The sequence below is a fragment of the Bactrocera oleae genome, chromosome 2 (assembly GCF_042242935.1).
Source record: "Bactrocera oleae isolate idBacOlea1 chromosome 2, idBacOlea1, whole genome shotgun sequence".
NCBI classification, from domain to species: Eukaryota; Metazoa; Arthropoda; class Insecta; order Diptera; family Tephritidae; genus Bactrocera; species Bactrocera oleae.
Genome location: NC_091536.1, coordinates 37906624 through 37926614, shown reverse-complemented (window position 1 = coordinate 37926614; position 19991 = coordinate 37906624). Strand labels below are relative to the sequence as shown.

At 35.5% G+C, this 19991-nt stretch overlaps 1 protein-coding gene and 1 long non-coding RNA gene across 5 annotated transcripts in view; both read right to left on the bottom strand.

The window, feature by feature from the left end:
- Window positions 1-19991, bottom strand: part of lovit (loss of visual transmission) — a 232637-nt gene that overhangs the window by 149152 nt on the left and 63494 nt on the right. The gene's annotated exons all lie outside the window — the stretch shown is intronic.
- Window positions 10892-18538, bottom strand: LOC138858932 (uncharacterized). Its single transcript, XR_011397961.1, has 3 exons — window positions 13641-18538; window positions 11215-11535; window positions 10892-11123 (listed from the first exon to the last, which is right to left on the bottom strand). It is a non-coding gene; the product is annotated as an uncharacterized lncRNA (long non-coding RNA).

Sequence of the window (19991 nt, the reverse complement as noted above, 5' to 3'; positions counted from 1 at the left end):
TTTTCTAATTTATCAACGTCCAAACCTACTGGTAATGCCCCTAACATATTTCTAATAAGTATATACTTGTAATAGCTAATGTGCTTTTATTTTTCTTATCTTGTTTGTTTCTACCTTTAAAATTTTTTTTTTTAATATTATTCCTTTTTGTTGTCTGAAGTGTCTGTCATTAGTCAAAGTTTTGTACATACAGTTTTTTATTTTATTTATTAATATATATATATAATTTTTATTTCAATTTATATTGTTTTTTTTATAATAATTTTTTTATTGTTTCTAGGAAAGAAAACCCTTTTATTCTGGAGGGTCTGGAGCTTAGAATCGCAGAGGGTCCCCCTTGCGGTGGTGATTCGCGGTTTCATATATTTTGTTATATGGCTGGTCGAGCCTTTATTTACAACATGCTTTTTTTATTTATATTATTAAATTAATAATAAGAGAAAGGCAACCTTCAGACTATCCTTTGTTGTAGCCACCTTTGAATCTCGTCCCTCGTTGTCCTTTGTTGCAGTTACTTTCGAATTTGTCCCTCGGTGGCCTTCGTTGTAGGTACTTTAGAATTTCTCCCTCATTGGCAACGCTTCGGCTTAGCGTGCAATGCCTTAATTCTTCTTTTTTATGTTTTATTTATTTGAAATTTTCACTTTGTTGACTGCCAGTTTTGAATTCGTTACAGTTTGGTTGTTTTTTATCTTTTAAGTTATTTTTGCAACATTTCATTTTACTTTTCATATGTTTCTGTATTTGATCTTTATGTTTTTATTTATTTAAAATTACTTTGTTGACTGCCAGTTTTGAATTCGTTTTAGTTTAGTTGTTTTTCTCTCAAAAACCTCTATGAGTGAGAAACAAAAACCTCCTTAAGTGACAGTCGTTTTTCCCACTCTGACCTCTATAACTGAGAGCCTCTTTTGTATTTACCTCTATAAGTGACAATTTTCCTATGTGTGACTCATTCTTTTTTTTCAGGAATCATGAACTATGTTGTGTTCTTGTAATTCAAAGAAATAACATTTAACTGTATTATCTTATTTGTCATGCTCACTGCAGTTCACAAATATCATTTGCAGCGAAGAGTACAGCTCTTACACCAACTTATAATGTCTAAACGAAAAATAAACGTGTTGTCGTTTTAGTGAGAAACCTCTATAAGCTAGAAAAAAATCATGGTCCCTTTAACTCTCTCTTAACAGGTTTGACTGTATAACATATTACCACTCACACTTAGAACACTCGTTACATATACTCGTATGCACCTACTTATGCATATATGTACTTATATCATATGCCTAACTAAGTCCCAGTTCACACACAGACTTCTTTGTCTCCCAAACGGTTTTTTGTAGACGAGGCTCGCTGCTACCCCTTTCTGTATTCCTTTTCATTTCGAAATTCTTTTCATTCGTAGCCGAACCGCAATGACAGAAATACTCGATTTGAGTTGCAGGACTCATTTTTATCGTGTAAATGTACAGAGCGACACCAAAAGAAAATTGCTGGTAATGAGCGACAAAATAGTCCCCATATAAGCGCAGTATAAAAGGTATACAATCAAAACGAAACAATACAACGTACATACATAAAGAATAAACATATCCAAACATATGGTAAATTAAAATTACCATACATACATACTATTGTATGTTAATATACATATATCCATTGAATGCTTGCTTTTTTTATTACTTTTCGTATCCAGCTTTATTCAGTATCAGGACCATAAAAGCTAATCACATTTTCAGCTGCCTGCGTTTTCGAAGAAATGCTGTAAAATATAGCTATTTTCTCTTTGTCAGTGTGCATCTTTGACGCGCGCTCAAACAAAACTGAATGAACCAATCACAAAACTGTCAGACAAGCTTTTTTAGTACTAAAGATTGGCCTTATACAACGCGAGATACAGATAAATAACGCCTCTATTGAAAAAGAAATGGATTTCTTTTTACTACATCCTATATATTATATGTACATAAACATATATACATGCATACAAAATATACAAAATTGAGCGCGATTGAAATGCATACCCAGCAAACAATTATCGGCAAATTTTAAGAAAATAATTATATACGGATTTTAGCAAAAACCAAATTAACTAATACAGTAAAAATGCGTTTGAAAAAAATTAAAATTTTATTCCATTTCACACAAAAATATTTATTAAGCTAATAGCTTCCGATATCATTAAAAAAATCTTATAAATGCAATCTGATTTTTCAAAGAGGTTAAACCAAGAACACCTAATTCATTAGAAATCCCAAAAATTGCTGATGATGATAAAGCACAAGGTACACCTGCAGAAGCTTCACTCCCAAAGCAGGGTGCAAAACAAAAAATAACCAAAGACAATTAAGTGTCGAGGCTTATAACAGATAGTGACAGTTTTATTAGATACTGCTCACGATTTTCGGCTTCTCCTATTAATGATACATAATAATTTAACAAGTAAGGAAGGGCTAAGTTCGGATGTAACCGAATATTTTATACTCTCGCAAAGTCAAATGGTATACTCGTTTGAGATTTCTTTGTGGATTGACTGATATTTTCGGTAGAAGGTCAACTATAGGTACTGGGGTCCACATATTTAGTACTTAGGGGCTTGAACAGTTTTGGTTCGATTTAGAGAATTTTTGCCAGAAGGTGGCATACTTTAAACGTATTATTCACGCAAAGTTTTACGCCGATATAATCATTGTTGCTTGATTTGCATAGTGGAAAGTGAAAGAATCAAGTGGTATTTAAAATGGTGTCATATGGAAAATAGGCGTGGTTGTAATCCGATTTCGCCCATTTTCGCACTATGACATAGAAACATGAAAAGAACGTTATGCACCGAATTTGGTTGAAATCGGTTAAGCAGATCTCAAGATATGGGTTTTCACCTAAAAGTGGGCTGTGCCACGCCCACTGTCTAATTTTGAACGCGGTTCCTATAAAGTCATCTTATACCATCTGAGAGATAAAATTTAATGTCTCTGGCGTGTTTAGTGCTTGATTTATCGCGCTTTTAGTAGTTTTTAACAGTATCGTTATATGGGGAGTGGGCAGAGTTGCCACCCGATTTCAACTATTTTCACACCGTCAATAGAAGTGCTAAAATTTGCTTCTAGTGAATTTTGTTATTATAGCATTAGCGGTTTAGGAGGTATGCACATTAAACCTATTAGAGGCGGGACCACGCCCACTTTTAAAAAAAAAGTTTTAACTACAGATGCCCCTCCCTAATGTGATCCTGTGTACCAAATAACAGTCTTGTATCTTATTGCGGAGCTTAGTTATGGCAAGTTATTTGTTTTTGATTAATGGCGTTTTGTGGGCGTGGCAGTGGTCCGATTACGCCTAACTGCAATATCAACCGTCTCACGGTACCAAGAAACATGTCTACCAAGTTTCATAAAGATATCTCAATTTTTACTCAAGTTAGAGCTTGCACGGACGCTCGACAACTCGTCTCTTCATCCTGATCATTTATATATATATAACCCTATATCTAACTCGATTAGTTTTAGGTGATACAAACAACCGTTAGGTGAACAAAACTATTATACTCTGTAGCAACAGGTTGCGAGAGTATAAAAATTCAAAGTATAGATAATACCTATATGGGTATGCCTTCTGGCAGCGTACGACACAGTACTAGATACTGATGACGCTGAACTCCCAAAAAACATCAAAACTTCGGCGACAGCCAAATATGAAAACTGCCTCAATCAGTACGAAACTACGATTTATTAAGGCCATGTAGAGCCATTACTCCTCCTCCGAGAGTAGTTTAAATCCAAAAGAAGGTCTAGATACAGGTATATATTTGAAAGAACCAGCTTGTGATACTGAAGTTTTTCACAACGGATATGATCAATGGCCGTCCCTCCGGGACATATTCACTGTCGTATACATAAACCATCCTGAACTTTCACGAGAACAGAAGCTGTACCATCTCAGATTCAAAGCAGGCAGAATCGTCAATCGTTTCGCTTTGAATAACGAAAATTTTGATTAAGCTTGGGATGCACTGGTCGAAAGATACGAAAATGAACGAGTATTGGTAGATAACCAAATAACCATTTTAATTAATTTACCAAAAATTCAACAAGGAACCAGCCAAGAATTTCAAAAACAATACTCGACAGTGGCTAATTGTTTATTTCTGTTAGGTTAGGTTAGAGAATTGATCCCAATAAGGATCACACTTGGACAGCTTAAACGCCGGTCCGTTGTGGTACCCAAAACTCCTATGAGCCGGATCAATATACCCTTACATGCCGACAAAGCGTTCCCATTGGACAGTGCCCAGTGAGAACTCCTACCATGGCGGCGAGGTGAACTTTGTTCAAGGCGAGAAGATCCCCCGACCTCCTGCGATCCACTCTCGGCCAGAAATATTGCGCAGTCGCGCAGGAGTTGGTCGTCGACCAGCGTCTGCTGAGCGCATACGAGGTCCATTGGTCCAGAGCCAGAATGCAAGACGTTAGCGGGGAACCAACTCGATCCCATTCCGATGTGATCGGGGCAATGGTACCCCCCCCGGCCAGCTCATCGGCCTTGCAATTCTCAGTGATTCCGCTGTGACCAGGCACCCAAACGAGCCTGATATTGAAGTAGCCTGATGCTTATTCTAGTGAGGACAGACACTTCTTGACTAGCTTTGAATGCACGGTTCGCGCACTCAGGGCTTGTATTGCCGTTCTGCTGTCGGAGTGAATGTTCACCTCTCTAAACGAAGCTGCACTTCGTAACAGTACTTCTACCGCCACCTTGAAACGCTACAGTGGTCCGGTAGCCTGAAGCAAAGATTGATGGAGAGCTCTTTACAGGAAACCCCCCATCCAACTTTCCCTCCTAGCTTCGACCCATCCGTGAAAAAGCTCACCGCGCCTCTTCTCCAGCGGCTTAATCCCCTCCACATCTACCTCGTCGGGATATGAGCAGAGAAAAAGCCGCCTCGAGTAGCCGCTGTGACGCAGTGATCCAAATTTTCAGGAATGCAGCTGAAGAAGGAGAGAATTGTGGCGTGTCGTTGTTCGGACCTCTTCAAAAGCCCAGCTTCCCTGAGCCTAATAGCACACCTCGCAGCAATGCACCTACCGGCAATGTCCACAGTGCACCGGAGATTCCGATGAGCGCCAAGGTAGTTTTTTCGAGCGCCCTCCACCAGACGAACACACCATAGAACAATATTGGCTTGACTACGTTTTCGTAGAGCCAGAACACCACCTTTGGTGAGAGTCCCCACCTTTTCCCTAATTGTGTAGGAGTCAACGTGAACAATTTTTTTGCATACAATCAAATTTTCATGCAATATTGAATGTATGCTGGTCCCACTTGACCATATTGCAATATTAAGTTACGCACAACATCAAAAGTTTCCGGAATAACAACTGATTTTGGACGGCCTTCACGAAATTCGTCTTGAAGTGATCTACGACCTCGATTGAATTCACCATACTATCGATAAACACTGGTCCTTCATCGCCAAAGATTAAATTAGGTTCATCGGTGCACTCTTGCTGAGTTAATATATGTATGTACAATATATATAAAAGGCAACCTACGTAAAAGGCAAGGAGTTGTTGTAACGGTACATTTTGTACGCTCCTCAGAGTGCTAAGTTAAACGTGTACCAAATTTCATCAAGATGTCTGTCTATTGTTACTCGACTTATCGCTTGACAGAAACATATCGGGAATTTAACTAGTCTCGTCGTCCTGATGAATTTGACATATACAATATATATCACACATACATATGGTACAACTTTATAACTATCTCGATTAGTTATAGGTGTTACATAATACGTATACTCTGTTGCAACGTGTTCCTTTAAACAAAATCTACATTTACTTCTAATGGCAATGGTGATTTTTTGTGTGCGTTGAATTCGGATTGTCCTTATGATGGCTATATGGCTTTAGAGATAAGATTTTATACTGCTGATAATTCAAAGAGTTTTGTAATTATCTGACTTAGTATAGTAGCAAAGATGAGTACTAACTATGGAAAAATACGCCATATTTAACATATTTTCTTCGATAAAAGCGAAAATGCAAGTCAGGCGGATTAAAATGTGGATAGTATTTATGGTCATGATACTGTAATAATCAATCAAGCTTTTGAAAGCCTGCTGTCGAAAATATCCATAAACAAATGGAAACCGTCATATTAGCGCTGTTCCGATTGCCCAGCAGTTAAATATTATTCAAATTGTTTGGAACCATTTAAAGAAGACTGGATACAAAAAGGAACTCAATGTATGGGTGAGATAGGAGTAAACGTAAAAATAAAAAACTAAGGTGAGATCTGTGAATCGCTACTAAATGACAAACATCTGATGCAGATGGTTACTAGTGATGAACATAACATCACTTATGATATCATCAAGCGAAAACGGTCGTAGTCGACAATCAGAAAGGCTATGTATATGGAAGAATTAGTAGAGAATCATATATTATGAGCTGCTCTTATGCTGTCAAACTCTTAATTCGGACCTGTACTATAAAGAATTAGATAGTCTAAAGGAAGCAATCACCCACAAACGGCCATCTTTGGCCAATAGGACTGGAATTGTGTTCCATTAGAACAACGCCACACACATCGATAATGACTCGCCAAAAGCTCCTGGAGTTTGGTTTTCTTATGCATCCACCTTGTAAGCGGACCTGATACCAAGGGATTCCTGCCTATGACGAATCATTTTGTTGGTGAAAGATTCTCCTCAATTCGACTGTCCCAGTTTTGTGCTAATTACTTTCAAAATGACACCAATTTATTAAACAAAATAGTGTATATTTGACCAAAATCGGATAATAGTAAGAACGCATGAAGCAAGAACTAGCATTTACCTTATCCACCTCTGTACCACCTTCTACAATGTTTGTTAATAATACTTTGTACTCGCTCAAGTGGTTTTTTGTCCGTTCGCGTCCTAGTCTGTTGTATTTTAGAGATCTTATAATTTTGGCGGCTATTTTGGACACAAATTTCCAAGTGTCTGGAGATTCATCTATTTGATTTACTAAGTTGTCAGGGATTTTGTCTGTACCAAATGAATTTTCCTCAGTCATCACCTTGCTCGTTCATATTTCTGATATTGGAACTATATGTGCTTTACGTTCTCGATTCATATTCCTGATAATGGAACTACGTATGCTCTACGTTCTCGATGATCTCGCCTTCGCAATAACAACATACATATGTATATCTTTGTTCTCATATTAAACTTGATGTAAGTGTGAAACAGCTATATCCTCTGAGAATTTTAGTAAAATAAAAATCTATTTCACGTGTGATCCTTTGTTCAAAGTCCAAGGTTGACGACCAGTCGGGATGACCAGCGTCGTTTTCGGCTTCGTTTGAAATGCGGAACATACTCCTACATGTATCAAGAACAATTCACAGGAGTTTAGTAGCTTAGTAGCTTATTGCAATAAGTATGTCTTTGCTCTTGCTGCTCTTAGTGCTTCCTTTAGTAACTATAAACTTCAAAAGTTAGCTAATACGAGCAATGTCATCTGCAAACTCAATCATGTTTATCAACATTTTTATACCCTCGCAGCATGTTGCTACATACTATAGTAGTTTTGTTCACCTAAAACTTGTTTGTAACACCTTAAACTAATCGAGATAGATATGGCGTTATACATCTAAAAATTATGACGAGAAAAATGACGAGACGAGTTAAGATTCGGTTTACTTTCAGTCCGTCCATCTGTCTGTGAAAGCGATAACTTGAGTGAACTCAAAAATATCTTGATGAGACTTGTTACATTGTTTCTTGGCAGGTTGGGAGGTTGGCATTGTAAATTAACGTAATCGAACCATTGGCACACTCACAAAATGCCATTAAACGAAAACCAATAAAGGGCTATTACTAAGCACCAAATTAAGATATAATTTGATACAGGAAATTACAGTAGTGAGAAGCACCTACCTCCTGAAAATTTTTCAAAAGTGAGATTGGCCCCACCTCCTAATAAATTTAATGATCATGTTTCACAATATTATGTCAACCAAATTTGCTCAGGACAAATATTCTTGACATCTCTTTTAACATTGTACGAGTAGAAATGAGTGAAACCGAATATTATTCACGCCTACTCCCTATTTAACAGTGAAGTTAAAAACTGCTACAAACTGAATAAATCAATAAATAAATCCGTCAGAAGCATTAAATTTTACATCCTACATATATGGTACAGAAGGGCCTCAGAAGAGCCCGTGACAAAAACAGTACCGCCCACCTTTAGGTGAAATCTCATATCTCAGAAACTATTCTACCAATTTCAGTCACATTCGGTACATAACTTTCTTTACCTACTTCCCACATAACACAGTTATAAATTAGAGCCTTCCCCCCTCATATACACACCTAATATAAAGATTTTCGAATTCCCAGTGGGCTTTATGCCGCTTCAATGTGTAAGATATCATAATAAAATTCAGACATAATCTCTTTTTAAAAACAGTTTATCTCTGTGCGTAAAATAGATGAAATCGAGTGAAAATTTGCCCTGACTCCCATACAACTAATATACGGATTTTCAAATATCTGGTTGACTTTACACCTTATACATATAATACGTTGGTCAATATGGTGAGGTATCTTAATGAAACCCATAGAGCATTTTTTCTGGTAATGATATGTCTTAATGCCTAAAATCGGCTCAATACTACCCCTAGCTCTTATATTCCTAAGATAAGAATTTATTATATTTTATAATTTATATATGTTTTATCCCACCTCCTTTATACTACCTATAATGGTTTTCGTTATTACAGCAGATTTTGTGCCCAATATGTCGGTTAGTGTGTAAATTACAAAAATTCTATAAAAACATGTTCTGGAGTAGACTTTAGTAATGGCAAAGGTTAATGCAAACGATCCCGATTTTCTGCTTGCCCCAATATACGCTGTATAGTGATTTTCATCATATATGACTTTAGATCTGATTTTTTAGATATTTACGTCGGACCAAATGTGAGATATTTTAATAAATTTAAGTGGACAATTTTCGCGCCAAACATTAATATAATTCGTCTAGACCTTAGCCCAAACCTCATATCCCCAATATACTCAATATAAGAAATTTAGCCTCTTCGGTTGAGTTTATATTACATATGTATGTATATCTCACTTGAGTTAGTTAGCTTGATTTTAATGTTATATACTTACATATAAATTTCGGACAAGCAAAAAGGTAGTGTTGAAACTAACTGAGTCTACGAAATGTGAAAGTATTTCTTCACTTTTGATCTCTCTAAATTACGAGAGCATACAATTTTCGTTTACATCTAATCTTAGCCTTGCTAAATGCGTACATTAGTTGATTGTGCTTTATAAGCATACGAGGCTTATGTATGTATATGTCTCCTCCCTTGCAATAAGGGAAAATAAGGAAGCACGGGGAAACCATTTGGCGCCAAAATGCCGTATAGATGGCCATTTTAAGGCGGTTTTTATTTATATATATATACATTGCTCGAAAAATGTCTCTTTATTAACATTTGTTGATTTCAGCGTTATATTAGGTGGATTTAATTGGTCAAAAGCTTCTCGAACATTTTCATTGCTAATAGGCGAAAAAGCTTATCTTTCTTATATTTCCACTATCTCATGATGAAGTCTGGGTCGCCTTGCTTAGGGTAGAGTTGAGGAGGAGGTTGGCATTTGTCCATTTATTCGGAATTGCCCTATTGTCACTTTCTATGTGATAATTTTTTTTCCTGAGTCAAAAGTGATAGTCAGAAACACCTAGAAGGATTGGTACACTCTGTCGTTTATATTTCAAATACATTGTCGTAACTATGTATACCCGATCAGAAATAATTCCATAGCCCTGAGTTCTAGTCCCCTAGAAATGTTATTGTTGTTATTGTGTTTCTATGCACCAGGGAGCTTTTTAATTACGGTTGCCAATTTCTGTGGAGTAAGCGTAAGTACAGCCAGTCGTGTATTTAAAAAGATGTCGATTGCTATTACTTAGCTTAACAAAGTCTTCATGAAATAACGATGAAGTGGAAGCAGTAATGCGTACATTTTCCGCAATAACAAAGATTCCGAAAGTAGTGGGTTGCATCGATGAGTGGAGTGCTGAAATATTTCGAAACCGAAAAAGATACTTTTCGTTTAACATGTAGGCAACATGCAATGAAAATTTTTAAATAACGGATTTTGAATGCAGAAGACCCGGATCATCCCATGACAACAACATTTTTAAAAAAAAGTCGTATTAAAAACTGCTTTATACAGAACGAGATCAAAGGCAGCATTATATTAGGCGACAGTGATTACGCCGTCATACATGATGACAGCACTTCTACATCCAGAAACTGCAAAGCGGTTGTATAATGAGTCACAAATATGTACCAGAAACTGCATATAAAGGTGTCTGGAGTGGCGATTTCCAGTACTTTCTATTAGATTGAGACTTAAGCAAGAAACGACTTTGGTCTATGGGATTATGTAGTTATTGTGGCCTGTACTACTTTACACAACATTATACGTCAGAATAAAGGTGCAGATTCACCTCAAGAAGAACTCTTATGTCGAAGAGGCTTCTGAAAGTGAGACGCAGAGATGTTTTATCAGATCAAGTTAGATTAGTGACTCTTTCGCAATGTGCGTTTGTAAACAATTCATTAAGAAATAACCTCATTACCATTATTTTAGACTATAAAGGGACAGACTTACCGTTCATTATTCCGACTTATAAGAATTGTATTTAGAGTTTTTAATAACAAAGGATTTGTTAATTTTTTTATTGTCAAGTAAAACTTTTGAATACCTCAATATGCGTATAAAACAATAAGAGAAATACTTAAAAATATGAAAAAGTAATAGTAAAACTAAAATTTACTAAGTTTGGAATGTTTAAAAATATAAAAAGTAGTATACTTAAAATTCACTCTTACATATCATCAATAGCGTATTTTTTATTTCAATATCTAATTTTAGTAATTCCATTTTTAAATTATGTTCTTCAATTGCCCATTCATGTTGTTGTTTCACCCACGCGTGCCTCTCTGCAGACTTTTACTTCTCTTTATCGAAAAAACGTTGCTGGGAGAGCTTTTCATTTCTCTTCGCCCTAAGCTGAGCATAATTCCATGAACAAGTCAGGCCTGTCCTGTAAAAATTTAATTTTAAACCTTATAAATAAATATATATACATATGTATATAAAAAATGAACTTAAAAATATTATATTATTTACATTACCGTCACTATCAAATGCGTTCGTTAATCCCGTTGCAGATTCTCCCACCAGGGCAGCTAATTTTTCTATATTAGCGTCCCATCTACTTTTCAAGCTACTACCTCCTGTTTTATATATATAGCTCGGACCTGTGCTTAGCCATATCCGTTTCGGCTTTCCGCTTGAGGTTTTCGATGATGATTTCTGCCGCTTCCTCGAACGCATTGTTTATTTTATCCCAGGTCCTCCGTTTTTCCTCCCAAGTCACTGCATCTGTTTTCTTGTTTTCTATAACGCCTGTGCTATCCTGTGCCAACGTTATGAGAAGATTTTCTTTCGCTGAACTAAAATTAGGAAGGCGGTTATTTTCGTTAGAATTATTTCACTTAAGCACAATCACTTTTTACTTGAACACCAACAAACACAATATTAAAACAAGTAAGGAAGGGCTAAGTTCGGATGTAACCGAACATTTTGTACTCTCGCAAAGTTAAATGGTATACTCGTTTGAGATTTCTTTGTGGATTGACCGATAATTTCGGGGGAAGGTCAACTATATGCACTGGGGTTCACATATTCAGTACAGGGGCTTGAACAGTTTTGGTTCGATTTATACAATTTTTGGTCACAAGGTGGCATACTTTTAACGTATTATTCACGCAAAGTTTTACCTCATATAGTCATTGTTGCTTGATTTGCATACTCGAAAGTGAAAAAATCAGATGAAATTTAAAATGGTATTATATGGAAAATAGGCGTAGTTGTAATCCGATTTTCGCACTATAACATAGAAATATGAAAAGAATGTTATGTACCGAATTTGGTTGAAATCGGTTAAGCATATCCCAATATATGGGCTTTCACCTAAAGGTGGGCGGTGCCACGCCCACTGTTTAATTTTGATCGCGATTTCTATAAAGTCATCTCATACTATCCCATAGTTAAAATTTAGTGACTGTGGCGTCTTTGGTGCTTTATTTATCGCGGTTTTATTATTTGTTAACAGTACCATTATATGGGGAGTGGGCGGGGACGTCCGCCGATTTCACATTGTCGATAGAGGTACTAAAAACAGTGTTTCTCAGTGAATTACGTTATTATAACTTTATCGGTTTAGAAGATATGTACATTAAACCGATATCATGGAAAAACCACGCCCACTTAAAAACAAATTTAACTGCCTCTTCCTAGTGTGATCCTGTACACCAAATAACAGCCTTGTATCCTTTTGTGGAGCTCAGTTATGACAATTTATTTCTTTTTGATTAATGGCGTTTTGTGGGCGTGGCAGTTTTCCAATTACGCCCATCTGCAATACCAAACGTCTTACGGTACCAAGAAACATGTGTACCAAGTTTTATAAATATATCTCAATTTTTACTTAAGTTACAGCTTGCACAGACGGACGGACAGACAGTCACCCGGATTTCAACCCGTCTCTTCATCCTGATCATTTATATATACATAACCCTATATCTAACTCGATTAGTTATGGTGATACAAACAACCGTTAGGTGAATAAAACTACTATACTCTGTAGCAACAGGTTGCGAGACTTACTTGTTTTAGCTAACATTAGACCCTGAACAAGGTAAATTAAGTTTGCTACGAAGTTTTTCAGACGTCCGTTTCTTCTTAAGGAACTACTCATGTGTCGGAATCGCCCATATCGGACCACTACAGCATACGGCTGTCACTCAAATCGATCAAAATCAAGTTCTTACATGGAGAATTTTTTTTATTTGATACAGTGCATTCACGAAATATGGCATAGATTATTATCCAAAGCATCACCACAATCTCCGAAAAAGTTCATATTGCCATACAAACTGACCGATGAAAATCAAGAAAAAGATCTTTTTATATGTATATATAAGAAATGCACCTTCATACATATGTATGTAACTATACCCATTGCGAAAGTGCAAGCCGAAATTAACGTGAGTTTTGCATATATCCGTTTCTGTAGTTCCTTGCATCAAATAAATAAATATTTGCAGAATATTATGAGGCAAGCGATAACCATTTTGTAGGCGCTAAGATACTATGTACATACTCATGCTTTTACTTACTTTTTTCCTTCTTCTACTTTCTTATTATATAGTATTTTTACCCAACTTTATTAAGTAGCACATCTATTTAGCCATTGGATTGAACCGAGCGGCTACCCTTTAGAATTCAGGAACTCAATAAAAAATGTTTCCCGATTGTAGGAATTCAATTAAACGTTTTCGGATTATTATTCAAATTAGTATATTAAAATCGTGTATTTAATATAAAATTAATAAATCATAAGGGAAATTATAATAGTAGACACGATATTCAACTATAAGCTACTTAACTCTGAGTTTAAAAGTATAGATACAAAAATAAATACAAACATTCATATGTTATACATACGAGGTGTGTTCAAAGTAAAAGGTGAATTTTGAATTCTTTTGAAATGTACCTATTTATTCATTTATGTATATCTATTTTGTCCCCTTCAAAGTAGTCCCTCTCGGATATGATACACTTGTGCCAACGCTTTTTGCAACCCTCGAAGAACTTCTGAAATGCGCTTTTCGGAATGGCCATCAACTCTTTCTTCGACTTGATCTCATCAATTGTGGCAAAATGCTTTCTTTTCATTGGTTTCTTCAGTTTTGGGAATAATTAAAAGTCGCAGAGAGCCAAATCTGGTGAACACGGTGGTTAAGGCATGATTATGGATTGATATGCCAATATCCTCTGCATTTTCCTTAGTAGGGATTTTCAAGAACAATTTTTTTCACTGTTCACATGATTACGGGTTTATGTTGGCCAAAAAATCACGAATAAGCATTGATATGTGATCTGGTGCATTATCGTGATGCAGAATCCACGATTTGTTTTTCCAAACCAGCCTAAAACATTCGAGAAAATTGAATGACATGAGCCGATTGATATGCCAACATTCTCTGCAACTTCCCTAACAGTGATTCGACGATTTTCAAGAACAATTTGTTTCACTGTTTCGATGTTTTCTTCGCTTGTTGACGTGGTCGCATCTTCAGGATGCTCATCGGCTAAAAACTAAGTACACTGTTTATTTACTTCACTGAATTATTTTCAACTTCAACTCCTTCTACTTCAACTTTTACCACTAACTTCATATGTATATACCCTGGGTCTTACAGTTGATAAATATAACTTATATTTTATGATAACTAAAATAAGCAAACATTAGCATAAATACTACCTAGTAAAAACTGCATCGATCGTAGCACCGTGTCCTGGGTTGGTATATTTCTTTAATTTTGCATTTCAAGATTAAATACATATAATATAATTGGCTATATATGCCTAAGTCGCCACACAAACCTATTCACACCACGATTATACACTCAATATCTGAAGACACCACTCATGATAACATAACACACCACAACTATATGTACATCACCCCACAATAGCAAGAAAAAAGATAGAGTACTCGATTTCGCTCTCTTCCGTCAAATCGACAACGAGTGTGCACCCACCTTTTCGCTATAAAGTCAATTCGATAAGCCGCTTATCTGTAATTTATTTAAAACTTTTTCTGAGTTACAATAAAGCCACCAGCATATTATCTAATATATACGAATTTACTGGGGATTGCTCTTTTACAAGGTGGATGCTGAGTGCTAATAAATTGTGTGAAATATTAATGGTCCTTTCAAGTATTCAGTGCGTGGAGAAGATTATTATTATTTCTAGAGAATGAAAATTTTTCAATTTCATTCTTCGACAAAATCGTGAATGAATAACAATCAAATTTACTAATATTAACATATTTTGAAGGTCATAGATTCGCTTAGTTTAACATCTATATTAGGCTGATTCAAAAAAAAATATTTAATTTTTTTTTCTCCTCATGTAAAAACTTTTGTGGATATGTAAAAAGACGCCTGTGAAAATCAGAGACTTTAATATTAATATTAAGAGGTCACGCATCGCAGATTTCTATTTCCCATTTAAATAACACGGAAAAAATTTTCTTTAATATTGGAATTTTGCAACTCTGAACCGGTTTAACGGACTATTGAACCATATAAGAATATTACTTATTAGAAATTTGACGCTCTACAAAAAAAACTTAAAAAAATTACAAAACAAAAGATCAGTAAAAAAAAATTAAAGAAACATTTTTTCCGTGTTATATAAATGGAAAATAGAAATCTGCGATCCGCGACCTCTTAATATTAATGGCTCTGATTTTCACAGGCGTCTTTTTACATTACCACGAAAGTTTTTACGTAAGGATTTCGAAAAAAAAATAACATTTTTTTTTAATCAGCCTAATCTATATTTTACATCCCGCCAGCGAAAATTATATTAAACTCATCTGCAAATGAAGACATATTTATTATTATAATATTATATATTATATTATAGTTTATGAATTCATTGCAAACGTGTTCACCTAATTTCATTTATACTTGTATCACACATTTTGACCCACTTAAACGTTTTAAAATCAGCGTTTTATATCAGAGAAATGTAATGGCTGATTGCATTAATTTTGACATTGTTCAGATTTATTTCAGACCTTATTTTCAAGAAATTGTATCTAATATATCTCGTGTCACGGTGTTTGCAGCCAAACTTCACCGAAATGGCTGTGCCGAGTTTGATGAAAATTGGTGTGCTTATCTGGTGGGTATGACAATCGGCCAAAATCTATTTTTTTACCTCTATTATTTTTTGGTTTTATTTCTACATGATTCAAATCGAAAAATATATGCGAAATTTTCGCCCTTATACGATCAACTCCAGAGTTGATTCAAGTAGTGGTACATTTTTCAATAGCCATTTTTTGACAGAACATGCGTGAGCCGTGTCAAGGTGTCATGTTATTTGTATTTTTGTTCAGTATTGTTTGACATTTCTGTAAAGATTGTGTGTTCGCGCGCTTAGCGTACTATTCGCAACACCATCACCCATCTTGAGACCCAGCATTCATTATTGGATTACGTCTAGTACGAAGTGAAGAAAATGAAGCGGCCGTAGCTGAGAGTGTACACGAAGACCGTGGAGAGTCGATTCGGCGCCGTTCGCAGCAACTCGGACTGACGTATGAAACGACAGTTTAAGTCGCGATCTTAAATTGAAAGCGTACAAAATACAGCTGTTGAAAGAACTGAAGTCGCTCGACCTACCCAAGCGACAACGCTTTATGGGCTCTTTTCTGGCTTAATGGGCATGTAAACAAGCAAAATTGCCGTATTTGGGACAAAGGGCAACCTGAAAAGATTCAAGATCTGCCATTGGCCGCTGGAATCATCGGTCCATATTTCTTCAGAAGTGATGCCGGTGGGAGCGTAACCGTCAATGGCGACCGTTATCACGCCATAATAACCGACTGTTTGATGCTTGAAATTGAAGATCGTGATCTCGGCGACATTTGGTTTGAACAAAACCGCGGCATTTCCCACTCACCACATCAATCAATGGATTTAGTGAGAGAACACTTCGATGAGCAGATAATTTCACGTTTTGGACCGGTCGATCCGGTCGGTTTTCTCGTAGAGATATGTAAAGTCTAAAGTCTATGCGGACAATCCTGCTTTGTTTCAGGCCTTGGAGCAAAACATCACGTGTGTCATCCGCCAGTTACCAGTCGAAACTCTCGAACTAGTTATCGAAAATTGGACTCAACGGATGCACCATCTGAAACGTATCGGCGGCCAACATTTGACAGAGATAATCTTCAAGAAATAAATGCAAAAAAAATTTCTTTCAAATGATAATAAACACATCCAATTAAATTTGAATTTTCTGTGTTCTTTTCTATAAAAAAGTAGGGAACCTCGAAATGGACCATTCTATATTATTCCGATGTATGCACAGATCCCCAAGATGACAATATTATAGTTGTAGTATATTACAATTTTCTTATATAATTCTATCAATCAATCATTTATCCCCCAGGTGTTTCCCGTGAAAACGAAGTCGGCTTCCTTTGTCTCAGTCTCTATACAGTTTTCGACCACTTTTTTTTTGTCTTATTTGTGTCTCGATCGGAGCAGTGACTGTACAGTGACGTATCATTTTAATTTTTGCAACTCTATAGTTAATTATATTCTCTTAGTGAAATTAACACTATTTCCTTGTGCTAAAAATATCGATATCGCAGATATTCGTTGGGTGGTAATATATTCACCTCTACTAAGCAAAATATTGAGTCCACATAATGCCATAACAATCAACATATTTTAGCGGATTTCTCGATAATTCGTCTTCTTGTACAATTTAAAAGTATAGATACAAAAATAAATACAAACATTCATATGTTATACATACGAGGTGTGTTCAAAGTAAAAGGTGAATTTTGAATTCTTTTGAAATGTACCTATTTATTCATTTATGTATATCTATTTTGTCCCCTTCAAAGTAGTCCCCCTCGGATATAATACACTTGTGCCAACGCTTTTTGCAACCCTCGAAAAACTTCTGAAATGCGCTTTTCGGAATGGCCATTAACTCTTTCTTCGACTTGATCTCATCAATTGTGGCAAAATGCTTTCTTTTCATTGGTTTCTTCAGTTTTGGGAATAATTAAAAGTCGCAGAGAGCCAAATCTGGTGAACACGGTGGTTATGACATGATTACGGATTGATATGCCAATATCCTCTGCATTTTCCTTAGTAGGGATTTTCAAGAACAATTTTTTTCACTGTTCACATGATTACGGGTTTATGTTGGCCAAAAAATCACGAATAAGCATTGATATGTGATCTGGTGCATTATCGTGATGCAGAATCCACGATTTGTTTTTCCAAACAAGCCTAAAACATTCGAGAAAATTGAATGACATGAGCCGATTGATATGCCAACATTCTCTGCAACTTCCCTAACAGTGATTCGACGATTTTCAAGAACAATTTGTTTCACTGTTTCGATGTTTTCTTCGCTTGTTGACGTGGTCGCATCTTCAGGATGATCATCGGCTAAAAACTAAGTACACTGTTTATTTACTTCACTGAATTATTTTCAACTTCAACTCCTTCTACTTCAACTTTTACCACTAACTTCATATGTATATACCCTGGGTCTTACAGTTGATAAATATAACTTATATTTTATGATAACTAAAATAAGCAAACATTAGCATAAATACTACCTAGTAAAAACTGCATCGATCGTAGCACCGTGTCCTGGGTTGGTATATTTCTTTAATTTTGCATTTCAAGATAAAATACATATAAAATAATTGGCTATATATGCCTAAGTCCAAATATTAATGGTCCTTTCAAGTATTCAGTGCGTGGAGAAGATTATTATTATTTCTAGAGAATGAAAATTTTTCAATTTCATTCTTCGACAAAATCGTGAATGAATAACAATCAAATTTACTAATATTAACATATTTTGAAGGTCATAGATTCGCTTAGTTTTACATCTATATTAGGCTGATTCAATAAAAATATTAAATTTTTTTTTCTCCTCATGTAAAAACTTTTGTGGATATGTAAAAAGACGCCTGTGAAAATCAGAGACTTTAATATTAATATTAAGAGGTCGCGCATTGCAGATTTCTATTTCCCATTTAAATAACACGGAAAATTTTTTCCTTTCTTTAATATTGGAATTTTGCAACTCTGAACCGGTTTAACGGACTATTGAACCATATAAGAATATTACTTATAAGAAATTTGACGCTCTACAAAAAAAACTTAAAAAAATTACAAAAAAAAGATCAGTAAAAAAAAATCAAAGAAACATTTTTTCCGTGTTATATAAATGGAAAATAGAAATCTGCGATCCGCGACCTCTTAATATTAATGGCTCTGATTTTCACAGGCGTCTTTTTACATTACCACGAAAGTTTTTACGTAAGGATTTCGAAAAAAAAATAACATTTTTTTTTTAATCAGCCTAATCTATATTTTACATCCCGCCAGCGAAAATTATATTAAACTCATCTGCAAATGAAGACATATTTATTATTATAATATTATATATTATATTATAGTTTATGAATTCATTATATTAGCCACAATATAATTTTACATCTTTTAAAAAAACCTGTTCACCTAATTTCATTTATACTTGTATCACACATTTTGACCCACTTAAACGTTTTAAAATCAGCGTTTTATATCAGAGAAATGTAATGGCTGATTGCATTAATTTTGACATTGTTCAGATTTATTTCAGACCTTATTTTCAAGAAATTGTATCTAATATATCTCGTGTCACGGTGTTTGCAGCCAAACTTCCCCGAAATGGCTGTGCCGAGTTTGATGAAAATTGGTGTGCTTATCTGGTGGGTATGACAATCGGCCAAAATCTATTTTTTTACCTCTATTATTATCATAATTTTATTTTTTGGACAAAATTTTTTGGTTTTATTTCTACATGATTCAAATCGAAAAATATATGCGAAATATTCGCCCTTATACGATCAACTCCAGAGTTGATTCAAGTAGTGGTACATTTTTCAATAGCCATTTTTTGACAGAACATGCGTGAGCCGTGTCAAGGTGTCATGTTATTTGTTATTTTTGTTCAGTATTGTTTGACATTTCTGTAAAGATTGTGTGTTCGCGCGCTTAGCGTACTATTCGCAACACCATCACCCATCTTGAGACCCAGCATTCATTATTGGATTACGTCTAGTACGAAGTGAAGAAAATGAAGCGGCCGTAGCTGAGAGTGTACACGAAGACCGTGGAGAGTCGATTCGGCGCCGTTCGCAGCTACTCGGACTGACGTATGAAACGACATTTTAAGTCGAGATCTTAAATTGAAAGCGTACAAAATACAGCTGTTGAAAGAACTGAAGTCGCTCGACCTA